The 13,934-nt window shown below is 35.3% G+C and overlaps 1 protein-coding gene and 1 long non-coding RNA gene across 3 annotated transcripts in view; both read right to left on the bottom strand.

The window, feature by feature from the left end:
• The window catches only part of KCND2 (potassium voltage-gated channel subfamily D member 2), a 484,939-nt gene that overhangs the window by 381,001 nt on the left and 90,004 nt on the right, over positions 1 to 13,934 (bottom strand). The window lies entirely within an intron of this gene.
• Positions 1 to 13,934, bottom strand: part of LOC134737040 (uncharacterized) — an 86,042-nt gene extending 72,108 nt beyond the window's left edge. The window contains exon 1 of the long non-coding RNA XR_010121591.1: positions 1 to 13,934. This exon is cut by the window's left edge and continues 18,631 nt beyond it. This is a non-coding gene — a long non-coding RNA (uncharacterized lncRNA).

The raw sequence follows: 13,934 nt of genomic DNA, 5'->3' as shown, positions 1-13,934 counted from the left end.
CATTATTACTTTCAGCTTTAGAAGGACAAAATTAACTTTTATACAAGATATGTGATCTATCTAAAATCACACAGCTGATACATAGCTGAGTCAGAATTTGAACCCAATTTTTCAGATTTCAATTTCAGCACTTTCTTCAACACTGTATCTAATGCTAAACAAAACATCAAATTGCAATTTGAAAACATTCTAACCTCAACTTCAGGTGAAACATTAAGGGAAATTGTGTGAACTGAAGATATACATCTCTCCAGGTTAGAGAAAAAACCTGGGCTATAGATTCTTCCAATACAATATCAGAACAGCTGAGCAAATATAAAATATTTAGTGAGTTGTGTGAATGCTTTAAAGAACACAATTAACATACAGAAATTTGAAAAACTCAGGATAGGTGATTTTTTAATGCTGTCATTTTAGCATTCAGTTGAGATAAAATGGATTGAGCTTAAAGTTTTTCACGATTCTTGAAAGGTAGAATTAGCTATTGAATTGAATCAAATGGATCAATGAGCTTTGGCTAAAACTAAATATCACCATTCAGTTCAATATTTCAAAGAGGGTAAGTTTAGGACTAGGGATACTAATAGAATGCAAATGTATTTTTATATTTTATAATGATATATAAATACATATCATATATATTTGCTTTCACTTTATAGATTATTTAGTCTTTCTATTTTGTGCCTATGTATTTATATTTTATTTTATATAAAAATATAAGTAAAAATATTTTAAAAACTGTAACAATAGGCAGATAGCAAGTACCAGTAAGTGAACATATTTGACGTTTTTAAATAATTTATTCATCTAAGAAGTCAAAGAAAATCCGAAATTAGTTCTTTAAAAGTTGGCAGAAGATGCTTGCAAGGACTGACAATTGTTCTTAGCTCATAGTATAACCATGCCTTTCCTCCATCCAACAGAGCCCTTCTTATGACAACCAGAATTCATCTAAAATTCAAGGGAATTTCAAAAAAAAAGAGATAAAATACAGATAAAAAGTCACTGGGAATTATTTTTGATACTGTTCTTTAACAGTTTCTTGACTAGGAGATAAGCAAAGGATATTGAACATGAATTTACTTATCCTAGAACTTTATCAAGGGTGTGGCTCTGTCTATGCTTGGTTAGCACTGAATGACAGCAAATTCTGTTTTAAGCCCAATATACAACTCAGATATCAATAAGAAATGTTTGCTATGGCAACTAATTTTCCTTATAGGATTATTTTCCCGCTAAAGCCCTACATATCTTATTTTGATTAAATGAATATGACTTGTTTCCTTTTGTAGGTCATGCGGGTCTTAACTGGGGGCAGAAAGTAGTTATTTTATAACATTGAGGAATAATATCATAATCATTACAACGCCCACGCAAATAGATTTAATTCATTTATAAACTTGAGCTTCGTCAGGAAAACACCATGTTAACTGGCTTTTCAAATGCCAGAGAATGGTTCATTAGCTTTCACTATAATATTATGATGACAATTCGTGTAATAGAATGAAGAACTATATCTTTTTATCTATATAAAAATAATGCCCTCTCTGATGAATTTAGGATTTCTGACAGTTCACTTATCAAGCCTTGATATAAATTCATGCAGCATATTGAAAAGGCATACTTCCACTGTTATGGTACATTTAAACTGACAAGAAATAGAACCGAACAATGATTCTTTGATCTGAAAAGATTCTGTATGGTATGTAATAAGCATTATGCCACCTGGTATTTACATAGAGGAGACTGAAAGGAGTCTAAATTTCCAAGTGTATCTTGATTAGAAGTGGCATGGATAGAAGTCCTTGGTGAATAACTTTTTAATACGCTGATATTTTTAATAGTATTTTGTGGGGGAAAAGGTAGCTATTTCACTTATTCCTGCAAAAATGTTTGTTCTGCTAGAAACAAGCAATATCTACACAAATCATAAATTCCATAGTCTAAGATACTTCAGGGATTTTAATTTACTGGTTGTGGATTATTTATCAAATGACAACAACAAAATAAATCAATAAATAGCAAAAACAAAACCATGTATTGTGTACCTAATATGTTCCTGGTATTATTCCAAGAGCTGGGCATGAGGCAAGAGACATCTCTCTTAAAGAAGCCCAAGTTATCATGGAGAGAAGACTGTAAAGCAGAGATTTGACTAGCTCCTTTTCCAGGAAGGGCCAGCGACAGTGTAAACACTGAAAAGAGCTAGTGGTTTGGCCTAAATACACGACAATTGGCAAAGCTCATCAGAAAAAAATATCAGATATACACCTTAAAAGATTACTAAAATCTAGTAGCATGGGTGAAGGGAAAGATGCACACTCAGGCAGAAGAAACGCAATGATCCAGAAATGCCAAAGGGCAAAGTGTGTTTGTGACAAGAAAAGTGCTTTAGTAATTTAGAATACGCCCTACAGGCTATGAGGCTGGAAGGAAAGGCAAAGCCACATGAAGAAGGACTTGAGTTGCCCATTAAACAATCTAAATTTTATCTGAAAATCAATGGGAAATCGTTAAAGCAAGTCTCTTAATTAAGATCAAAGTATATATTAAGAAGCTTACCTGGTTGGCAACTTCAAAGATGAAACCCATGTACAGCAAGGCTGAGAGAGATACCTCTATGGAGGTACTTGAAGTAATTCAACTAAGAAATATCTTAAAATTATCATAGAAAACGTAATTAACCCTAGTTCAAATCCACTTTTGCGAGGGTTGGGGGAGTGGGAGGCACCAAACTGGATTGTATAAAAAGAGTAAGCCGACTAAGAATTGTAAAATATTTCTTTAAAATACAAAATATTTAACTGAGTGGTTTCAAATCCATAACTTTCGGACTTGAATATCTACTATGAGGTAAAAATTGTCATAAGCACTAGAATTTTTTTAAGAGTTAAAAATAGTATGAAAATCATGTGAATAAGTACGAAAAATTACATTTAATCAAAATATAATAATGTAACTCCAAGTTAAAAATAGATACGTTTCTTTTCAACACAGACAAAATAAGATAAAAACCTACTGGAAAAGGGAATTGTAGGCCACCTTTTGAATTACTTTCAATCTGCACTTTCAAAAAATAAGGTAATTATGAAAGCAACTTTTTAAAACATAAGCTAGCAGTAGGATCAACTATTTTAATTGCTTATATTTCTGGGTTTATTAAATAGCCCCAAAATGCGATAGAATATATAATTACTATCTATATTTGATTTTCATGTAATTTCAAATCTTTTTAAAAAATTCATAATGGAAACAGATAAACTTCAAAGCTGTGTAATTTGAATGGTACTGCCTTAATTCTTCAATAGTGAGTAGGAAAAATCTGTCAGCAAATTTTCTCAAATTTAATACTCAAATTTAATACTCTCCTCCATACACAAAATACATTTTTAAAGAAAAAGCCAAACAAGTTTCATTAACATATGAACATATTAATTTTGTCTATGTCTACTGGCAGTTCTATCCATGGGTCTATACATTCAAATTATAAAGGTATTAGATATCTAAGGATTTAAGTGTTTATACGACGATCGCTTTCTTCCCAGTGTGGAAATAGCTCTTGGATGCGTCCTAAAAGTATGGAAGGTTCCTCCTTACAACAGCACAGATATTCCAGAAGAACAATTAAGTTCATTATTATTCTCATAAATGAGGAGCAATTTAAATCTAAGTCATTTCTAAGGAGTAGGTAAAGAGCTTTTCAGATTTGCATATGAATCACTTCTTATAACATAGTTTCCTGCTTTCCAATGTGATATGATGAATGTACACTGGCTATGCTGGATTGCATTGTGCCAGTTTATACCAGTAAGAAATAGGAGCAGGGCCTAGGGGCAGGCTCTGTTCTCTAGCTACCAAAGAGAGAAGACTATTGTATTCTACTACCTTATTTATGGAAGAAAAATGAAGTAAATCAATACTATATTCAAAAATCTAGCTTTAGATCAGAGGAAAGCAACAACAAGATGAGGAAATGTCAGGATATAAATAATCCCTATAAAAATTAAATGTTATATCCTGAATTTAATAATGAATTACACTAGGAAGTCTTGGAGCATTGGCAATGAATAGGAATATTCTGAGAGGACTCAGGCACAAGTCACTGAAAGGGATCATTTTCCAGAGAATATTCTCGTGAAGTTAAAGGATCCCTGAGGGGAAATGAAGCTAAGGGCACAAATCCGAAGTAAAACTTTATAAAGGAAATTCAATTCACAGACTACCTTCAGTCCAAAAAGTCCAGATTCATAAAGACTTGTAGTTGAAAGGCTGGTGGCAGCTATTCCATTTTGAGGACTTAGCAGAGAGCTTTGATCCTGGAGTATTTGACAGTACTAAATTTAGCAGTCCTGTTCCTCTTTGGAAAAAGAAACCTATCAGGTAAGAAAGAAGTTCATCGTTAAACAGAAAGACGAATTTCTATTCACAGTTTTGATTATTTGTGCGAAAGTTCTAGAGTTATCATTTCAGATAAAGGAAAAGAAAGGAGATTTGTTACATGAAGGGTCTACAATTTAATAAAACAGGTAGTTCTTTGTAAAAAACTGAAAATCATTACAATACAATACGAAGTTTGTTTTTCTAGGTCTGAAAACTACGAGAATGTTTTTATCTTTAAAATCAAAAACAAAACAAAACTTTAGTTTTTAAATGTATTGAAGTAAATTATTTGCAAAGAGTAAATAAAATGAATTCAGATTTTAAAAACCAAACTTTGCTCATTGCCCAGTGAACAGCTGTAATATTAAATTTTGAAACCAACTGTTTATGAGAGAATTCTGCATTTTTTCCATTTGCAGATCAATTTGATTTATACCACTTCTAGATCTATAAGAGAAGTGGAGCAGTGTCGAGGAATGGAGTTTAAAGAGAAATTAGAGTGAATGCCTTGCACACTGGAGAATCTCTAGCAAAACAGTACTCGAAGAAAGACAGTAAATTACACTTATAAGAGTATCATCAAATTATCCTAAATCTCAAGAAAATTTCTGTCACAGATCTTACACCTTATATCTAAAACAATGCCAGAGATTCAGCAATCCCACTACTGGGTAGATATCCGAAAGGAATAAAATCAGTATGTCTAAGAGATACCTGCACTCCTATGTTTGCTGCAGCATTATTGAAAATGGCAAGGATACGGAATCAACCTAAGTGTCCTCATCACATGAAGAGATAAAGAAAAGGTGGTATATATAGTTATATGTTGCTTAACACCAGGGATATGTTCTGAGAAATGTATTGTTATATAATTTTGTCATTGTGTGAACATTCCTGGAGTGTACTGTACATACACAAGCGTAGAGGTTATAGCCTACTAGATACCTACGCTGTATGGTATAGCCTATTGCTCCTAGGCTACAAACCTATATGGCATGTTACTCTACTGAATACTGTAGGAGTTGTAGTAGAATAGTAAGTATTTATGTCTCTAAATATAAAAAAATGCAGTAAAAATAAAGTATAAAAGACAAAGTACACCTGTATAAAATATCTACCACGAATGGAACCTGCAGAACCGGAAGTTGCTCTGGGTAAATCAGTGAGTGAACGTTGAGTGAATGTGAAGAAAGGGTCTTATGGATTCTTAAAATCAACTTGTTGAGAAAAATCCACAGAAGCCTCCCTCCCACTCAACTCCATAGCCTCAATCAGGAAACGTATCAATCAAATTTCTTCACGAGGGTTCTCTGCCTAGGCACTGGTTTAGATAGTCTAAGAATTCTCCCAGTCCAAGAAATACATTAACTGTGTTTTATCTTTTCTTTATTTATAGTCCTTGCCACCTTCGGAAAATGTCAGCAGATTAGCAGCTGCAAAGTATGTAAGCATGATTAAAAATAAGGCAGCGCCCTTGTGGTAGATCAGAATCTACTCAGAAATTATTTCATTTTCCTCTCTGTGGGGCCTGTCTGTGGGACATGTATATAGCAAGGCTCTGCTGAACTCAGGGATGGTCACATGACTTGCTTTGGCCAATGAAAGGTGGGCAGAGGCACATTCTGTCTACCAGATAGAAGATTAAAGAGGAAGTGTACAGTGTGGCATGTTCTCTCTCCCATCAATTATGATAGAGACATGTCCCAAGACAAGGACTGCTTCAGTGGCCTGAGGTCCAAAATGAAGGCAGTAGGAAGCAGAGCTGCAACTAGGGAGAAATAAACCTCTGTTTACAGACTGGTTGTTCCCACAGCATAAGCTAACCTATCTGGAGTAATAAAGTCACTCGCCTTCAGCACTGTCAACACTTACCAGCTCTGTTATTTTTTCCTTGTAAAGAAGCAAAAGAAAATTGATTCTAAATAAGAGGTATTTGTTACCTTTCCCTGTTTGGGGCTGTGGTATAATCTTTGTTTCAAACTATGAATAGTACAGATGATGAGCACATATTCTCTAATGCCAAGATTTAAATCCAACTCTGTCCCTTTTCTGCTGTTATCTTGGACAAGGAACTGATTTTTCTGTACTTTGCAGCTTCTTTTGTAAAATGGGAATAATAATAATTAATCCTTTACAGGATGTTTTGAGTGTTTACTCTCTCATGTAAAATAGAGAGTATCTGGCAATGGCAATAATATGGATGTCATTATTTACCATTAATATCACTATTATTATTTGCTATGAATGTTATTTGCCAAGGTGTCCATGGCTTCTATAGGTAACACATGTACTTTTATGTCTGTTTGAATTCAATTCTAATCCATTAGAAAATTCTGTTGACTCTACATTCAAAATGCATCCTGATTGCAAATAAGTCAGATGACATCACTTATGCCCAAAACTTTGCAGTAGCTTCCCATTTATCTCAGTGTAAGAACATCAGCCAATTGTGCCCTCCAGGATCTGCATCTGGCCACGCCTCTCCTGCCTCTTTCTGATCTCCTCCTTGCTATTCCTTCTCTGCTTACTTTATACTCCAGGGAGCTGTTCTCCTTGCTCAGTTTGTCCTTAAACACTCCAGGAAATGCATTTACTTTAGGGCCATTGCTCTAGCTCAGTCCTCTGCCTGGAATGATCTTCTTTCAGGAATCCCCACTGCCAAGTTCCTCACCTTCTTCACATCTTTATCCACATGTCATATTCATAGGAAGGCAAACAGAGACCATCCTTTTGTGTTGTTTTATTTTAATTGCAAGTCTCTTCCCCATCCACCATACATACTCTGGCCCCTATGACTCACATCTACATTTGCTTTTTCATTTTTGTAACAGCACTTACCTTTTAACATAGTATGTAATGTGATATATGTATGATATATGTTCATGATTATCTTTTATCTGCCACAAAAATGCAAGCTTTATGAGGAAAGCGTTCTTCTTTTGTTCATTGATTCCAAGTAACTAGGTACTGCCTGGTACGTAACAGATGGTAAATAAATATTGTTGTCTGAGTGAATGAACAAACTGAGCGTACTGTGAAAGTTTCTTTTTAATAAACAAAACTGGTTAGCAGTTAACAATGCCATTATGGAAAGTTAACGTCTAAGAAATAGTGTCTATTAAAAGAAATAAAGTGTCAAAAGGTAGATAAAGCCCAAATGATGAAGTATACAGATAAAATGAGGGATTTCATATTCATGTGGACTCTACATCTGGATTGAGGAAGGTCAGCTATTTCAAGCTAATAAGGAAATCATGCCCTCAGACGCCCTGAGACTGCAGCTTTGTTTAGATCTGTACTTTAATATTTAATTTCATATATTTCCTGAAGGAAACTGATTAATAATTGCAACCAGTGAAGCATATACTTTAAAAGATTGACCCCCGCAAGCTGTTGTTTTTTGAAGATTAAAATAGTATCTTTTTTCTTATAAAACCAGTCGCTGATGGGATATCTTTTTAACTTAGAGTTGAAAATAAACTGAAGCAAAATATAAAAGGTACCTAATTAACCACACGCTTTGCAGATTTCTTTTTTTAGGACAACAAAGCTGATTGTTGCACATTTTGACACTTGAGATGATCCTAAAAAATATTAATTTGAAACTTTTATGCTTGTCAAAACTTTCTCTTTAAAAAAAAAATTATCTCAACCCACCAAAATTGTTAACTCTCAAACTCTAACTCCTGTACATTTATCAAAGAAGGATCAAAGATAACAAAACCAACACCAAATACCATCTACAGCAACCATTAACAAACTCAGGTGTGAACAAACAGTAGCTCCAGCTTAGTTTGGCAAATAAGCAGCTGCAGGTTATCCACAGAAAACCTAATCTTGAAGGACAATGAATAACTGAAATCCGATTAAGTAAAAATATTTGAAGTAAAACACAGTGGCTTAACTTCTCCTCAATGCCATATTTAATTTAATTCTGTCCTTTATCCTACATGAAAGCCTTCTATGTCTTTATTGCAGTCTTCTTCACATTTCAACCTTTTAATTCTTTATGGATGACAATAATTATTTCCAAGAGATTTGGCTTATAGTCAAATTTCCTATAAACATCTTCATATTATCAACCAAACTGAAAATGATAAAGGAGAATTAGTAAAAAGGAATACTCCTGCAAATTTAAATGAAATGTATGGAGAGCTTATGCACTTAGTATAGGCTAAATTTGCAAATTGTATTCTAAATAAAAATGCTGTCAAATATTTTTTAACTTACAATCAGATTTCCATTGGTAGAGAAAAGTCACTTTTGGAATGAAAAAGATGATTGGTCATTCCCATGTTTACTAGGAAGCACTTTAATTGATTTTTAAAATTTATACAAAGGATACATGGATTCGTTTTTTATTTTTATTTTTTTTTTCAGTGTAGTAGTTGGGCTTCCATACAAAAAAATACTTAAACTGTCAAGAAATACCTTAAAACCCAAGAAACTTACATTAAAAATAAAAACTCTCCATCTTATCCTCAACTAGCAATTAGCAGTTTCACCACTAAGAAGAAAAATTATCGCTGGATCCACCAGAAGAAACTGAAGAGTAATATAAATAAAATTATTAATGGCTAAGAAATCCTCAATCTTTACATCATAGAAATTTCTTTCATTGAAGCCAGGGAGAAGTAAAAGCTGATGCTGAAATGCTTCGGATCAAATGAACCTTGACACAGTACTATAATCTGAGACCAATCACAGAGAAAAGATGAGCAGTGTGTCCAGGCATTTAAATGTGACACTCCTGGTTATGGCTTGCCGGGCTGAATTAGTATCAAATAAAACAACTATCCCAGGCCTTTTACACTCTGGCAACAAAGATCCCAAAGGAACTTAAACCTGTAAAGCAGATATTTGTCAGGAAGAATGCAGTCCTTCCCTAGTCACCTTGACAGGACAATGAAACCGAAATATTTAGCTATTATCAGCTGTGTCCTCATTGCTACTTGTTCCTTTTGAAAATGATTATAAAAGTAATTGGTCACTTGTTTCTGAAACTAATTGACACTACAAGCTGAATCTTCTGGCTTTCTTCTGAGAAGGAAACCCATAGCTATTTAGTAACGAGAATAACATTTCTAAAATTTTGCAATAAATCCCTCCTCCATTAAAAAAAAAAAAAAGAAAAAGAAAAGATGTTAACCATAGAAGTTCTTATTTGGAAGAGGGCCTGTTTAAATTATCTTTTTTTTTTTTTTAACTACGGATTTTCTGAAATTTCCCATAGAGGCACTCCCTCCTCAACACCTACTTTACGAGCCTTATTAAAACTTCAGGTTCTAGTGATGAGATATTGTAATAATACAAATATAATAAGGGAAAAGGAATAATGTTCTCAAAATTATCTCCTGGTTCTAAACCATAGAGGCAGCTAGTCAGACCCTTTTTGTCTTTTTTTAAAGGAAACAGAAGAGTCATCATTACTCTTTCTCAGAACACAACAGGAAAACAACCACATACATAGATCATTTTGCTTTGCTTCATAACTGCTCCTCTTAAAACCACAGAAAATAATTAGGCAGACCTAGGTTCAAATCCTAAAGTCTTCTATTTGTCTTTTGACCTCAAAGAAGTCCCTTTACTCCCATGAATTCCAGGTTTCTTGTCTGTAGCAGGTGTATGACAACCACCTTATGTAAATCTGGGAAGGACAATGTATTATAAAGACATAGCACTGGGCTTGGCATATAATATGCACGCAATAGCAGCAAACCTACACTCCCTTAGATACTGTAACTACGCCTGTGGTTACATACCAAATTTTTAAGTTTTAAAGTGCTCTCATGTATATTATCTAATTTGATTCTAGGAAGGAAAGAAGGGAGAAAGGAAGGGAGGAAGGAAGGAATGGATAGATAAGGTCAACAACTATTATCCCACTTAACAATTTAACAGATGAGGAAAAGTGACACAAAAGTTGGTATTACACCCAAGGTCACATAGTAATGACATAATAATCTGTTCTTTTACACCCAAGGTCACATAGTAATGACATAATAATCTGTTCTTTTAACAAATTAATAGACAATGTTCAGGTAGCTGTGAGAAAGTTAGAACCAAACTGGTGTGCTGCTTTTTAGGACAGTTGTTTTCTGACCACAGAGCATTGTTCTGTCACACGTTGGGTTCCAGCAGGAAGGGAGGGGAGCAGCACCATATAGAGAATCTATTCCACTGAGAGCTTGGGAGAAAAAAGTTTCTTTCTTCTCTTTTCTTTTTTCTTTCTTTTCTTTTCTTTCCTCCCTCTCTCCCTTCCTTCCTTCCTTCCTTCCTTCCTTCCTCCCTCCCTCCCTTTTGTTTTTTTTAATGGAGTCTTGCTCTGTCACCCAAGCTGGAGTGCAGTGGCACAATCTCAGCTCACTGCAACCTCCGCCTCCCAGGTTCAAGCAATTCTCCCACCTCAGCCTCCCAAGTAGCAGCTGAGATTACAGGCATGTGCCACCACGTCCAGCTATTTTTTGTATTTTTAATAGAGACAGGGTTTCACCATACTGGCCAAGCGGGTCTTGAACTCCTAACCTCAAGTGATGTATCTGCCTTGGCCTCCCAAAGTGCTGGTATTACAGGCGTGAGCCACTGTGCCCGGCCAAAATTTCTTTAACTCTTAGCTTAATGTTTCCTATACACATTACCCTGCATGTATTTAGTTATCAGAACTCAATGACTCTCTTCTATCAAGATAAAGCTTACTTTTCATGGGACTCTGTGATTCACCACAATGCTGTTTACTAACTGGAATCATCTCTACTATAATTAACAATTGTCTAAAATTGCTGATGAAGGGCACAGTTATCCACCCCCTCAAAATTTTTTCTCAATCTGAACATTTTAACTAAAGTTTGTAATAATATTTTTAAATTTCTACTATATATCTCATTTTATTCTTATGTAAATTGTACAAAGTTTCAACATTTTTCAGTTATATTTATGTTGTTTTAATTACTTACCTGAACATCCATTTCACTTACTTATAGAACTTTACATTAACACTATCCATAGAGCTTCTATTTAGAACATGTGCATTTTGCTCGAAAATCTCATTTATCTTTTCCTGTAGGTACATCTTTCAATTTCCTTCTTTCCTATAACCTTAACCATGCACGTCAAAAAGTATTTAGTAATTGTACAATTGACATCTCAATATTTTCTCATTTCTGCATTCATTCCCCAGAGGTCCAGCACCTCTGCCCTTACCTTAATCAGGAGCACACAGGCTTGTTCAGGACATTGACTAAACCATTGGCTGTAATAAATGTAAACACATTTCTGCCTCTTCTGTCTTCCCTGAATAGGGACTGAAAAGAGAAAATGGAGCTCTTGCTGATACACTGACCTATGTATACATGGCCTTACAGCCTTCTTAGTTCCTCAGGTCCTGACCCAGTAAAAAACCTGCTAGATTGTTACTTTCTGACATGATCCTTGGTCTTAACTTTCTGCCTAACTTTGCATTCTTGCTGTCCATACCTACAAATGACACTTCGGCTCAGGAGACATCTCAAAAGCAGGCTTCATCAATTAGTATCCCTGAATTAGCTCGCCCGTCCCTCCCTCCCTCTCTCCCTCCCTCCCTTCCTTCCTTCCTTCTTTCCTTCCTTCCTTCCTTCTTTCTTTCCTTCCTTCCTTCCTCTCTTTCTTCTCTCCCACCCTCCATTTTCCCTTCCTTACTTTCATCTCAAAGCAAAATACGAAGAAATAAATAACAACTATGAGCTTTACCTTGGCTTTCTCACACACTCACCATCTTGTTTTTAATGTCTTTAAATGCATTTTTATACCTGTCTACAATATAAATTTTGCATTTTAACATTTTTCTTTTTACAGTGGATAACTTTTCTATTTTGTTTCTTATAATCTTTTTGCTCTTTACAAAATCATTTGCTGGGCCAAACTTTAGTTAGGCTTCTGAATTTTCTCCTAGGCCCATCTGTGCACTTCCTTGTCAAATACAGTTTTAGCAAATAACCCTGCTAAGTCTGACTGGCAAGAACCCCCCATCCTCAATATCTGATCATCTTTGATGTCTGATTAGGTTCCTCACCCTCTACCACCCCCCAGGTGATGTTTGATCATGCTGGCCTGTCTTCAGCAAAAATACTGTGGGGTCAGTTTAGCCAGAATCCTCCTTACCCTTGATGTTTCCTCTTAGATAATGTCTGTCCAATGACCTCTACCCCACCCTTTTCCTGTAAATTCCCAGTTGCCCATGCTGTATTGGGAGCTGAGTCCAATTTCTCTCCCCCATTGCAAAACCTCGCATTCCCTATACCTATTGCATTAATCCTAAATAAAGTATTCCCTATTGCGTTTTACTAAGTACCATTGGATATTTTATCTTCAATAATCCTCCTGTCATTGTCCCAGCTTATTATGTCCATAAATTATGCTTCCTAGTCTGTGAATGGTTTTGCTCTGAAAGTTGACCTAGTACCCTTCCCACTGTTTTTCTCTGGAGTTAATAGTACCAAAAATACTTCCATTTACTAAACCAGCCTTCTTTCTGGAGAGCACTTAGGATAGTATGGTTGATGACACAGAGGGCAATGGTGGGGTTCCCCCCAGGGAACTTGGCCCTAAAACAAAGTATAAAGTTGATGTCAGTGTTAAATTCATAAACCAGATACACTAAGATGGGATTAGAAATTGTGAAAGTAAGTCAACTCAAAGTGGTAGAAATATAGAACCTAAGAACAATACATTCAACAAATATTTACTGAGTATCTCTTATGTACCAGGCAGTGTTTTAGGTGCTTGGGATGCATCAGTAAACAAAACAGACGAAGGTGGAGGATTAAACAGAGTGGCAAACCAGACACTTAAAGGATGAGATTAAGCCAAGTGAATATCTGGGCAAAAGTGTTCTAGGCAAAGGCATCTGAGTGCAGAGGCCTCTCCTGTGTTCCAGGAATAAGAAAAGCAGTAAGAATGCCAGTGAGAAGGGCAGAGTAAGCAAGAGAAACAGCTGGAGGAGATCTATCAGAGGAACAGAAAGATAAGGTGATGTCAGATAAGAGTGTAAGGGTAGGAGAAGATCAGGGAGGGCTATGTTGACTACTGCAAAGAGTTTGACTTTTATTCTGTGTAAAACTGGAAGCTATCACAAGGTCCTTAGTAGAGAGGTAACATACATGATCAAAATTAGGTATGACAGAATCACTTTGGCAGTTCAAGTGGAGCAAGGGTTAAGCAGAGACACAAGTTAGGCAACTAGTGTAATGGCAGGTGAGAGATCAAAATAGCTGACCAGTGTGGAAGCAAGGAGAAGTGGTTGCTCTCTGGATACATCATTTGAAACATAATGCCATAGATTACATAAGGTGTCAGAGAAAGAGCTTGGAATCAAGGATAACTGCAAGGTGTTTCTCCTGGAAATTGGAAGGATGGGGTTTCTATTCCCTAATATTGCTAAAATATGGTTAGAGGAGATTTTATGAGGAATATCAGAAATTTAGTTTTGGGCATATGTGGTTTGAGAGATTCTTAGACATCCAAGGATGTGTGTGTATATATATATACACACATATATATATATACACACATATATATAC

This window comes from Symphalangus syndactylus, chromosome 6 (genome assembly GCF_028878055.3).
Source record: "Symphalangus syndactylus isolate Jambi chromosome 6, NHGRI_mSymSyn1-v2.1_pri, whole genome shotgun sequence".
NCBI classification, from domain to species: Eukaryota; Metazoa; Chordata; class Mammalia; order Primates; family Hylobatidae; genus Symphalangus; species Symphalangus syndactylus.
Note: the sequence above shows the minus strand (reverse complement) of the source record. Positions and strands in the feature narration are given on the sequence as shown.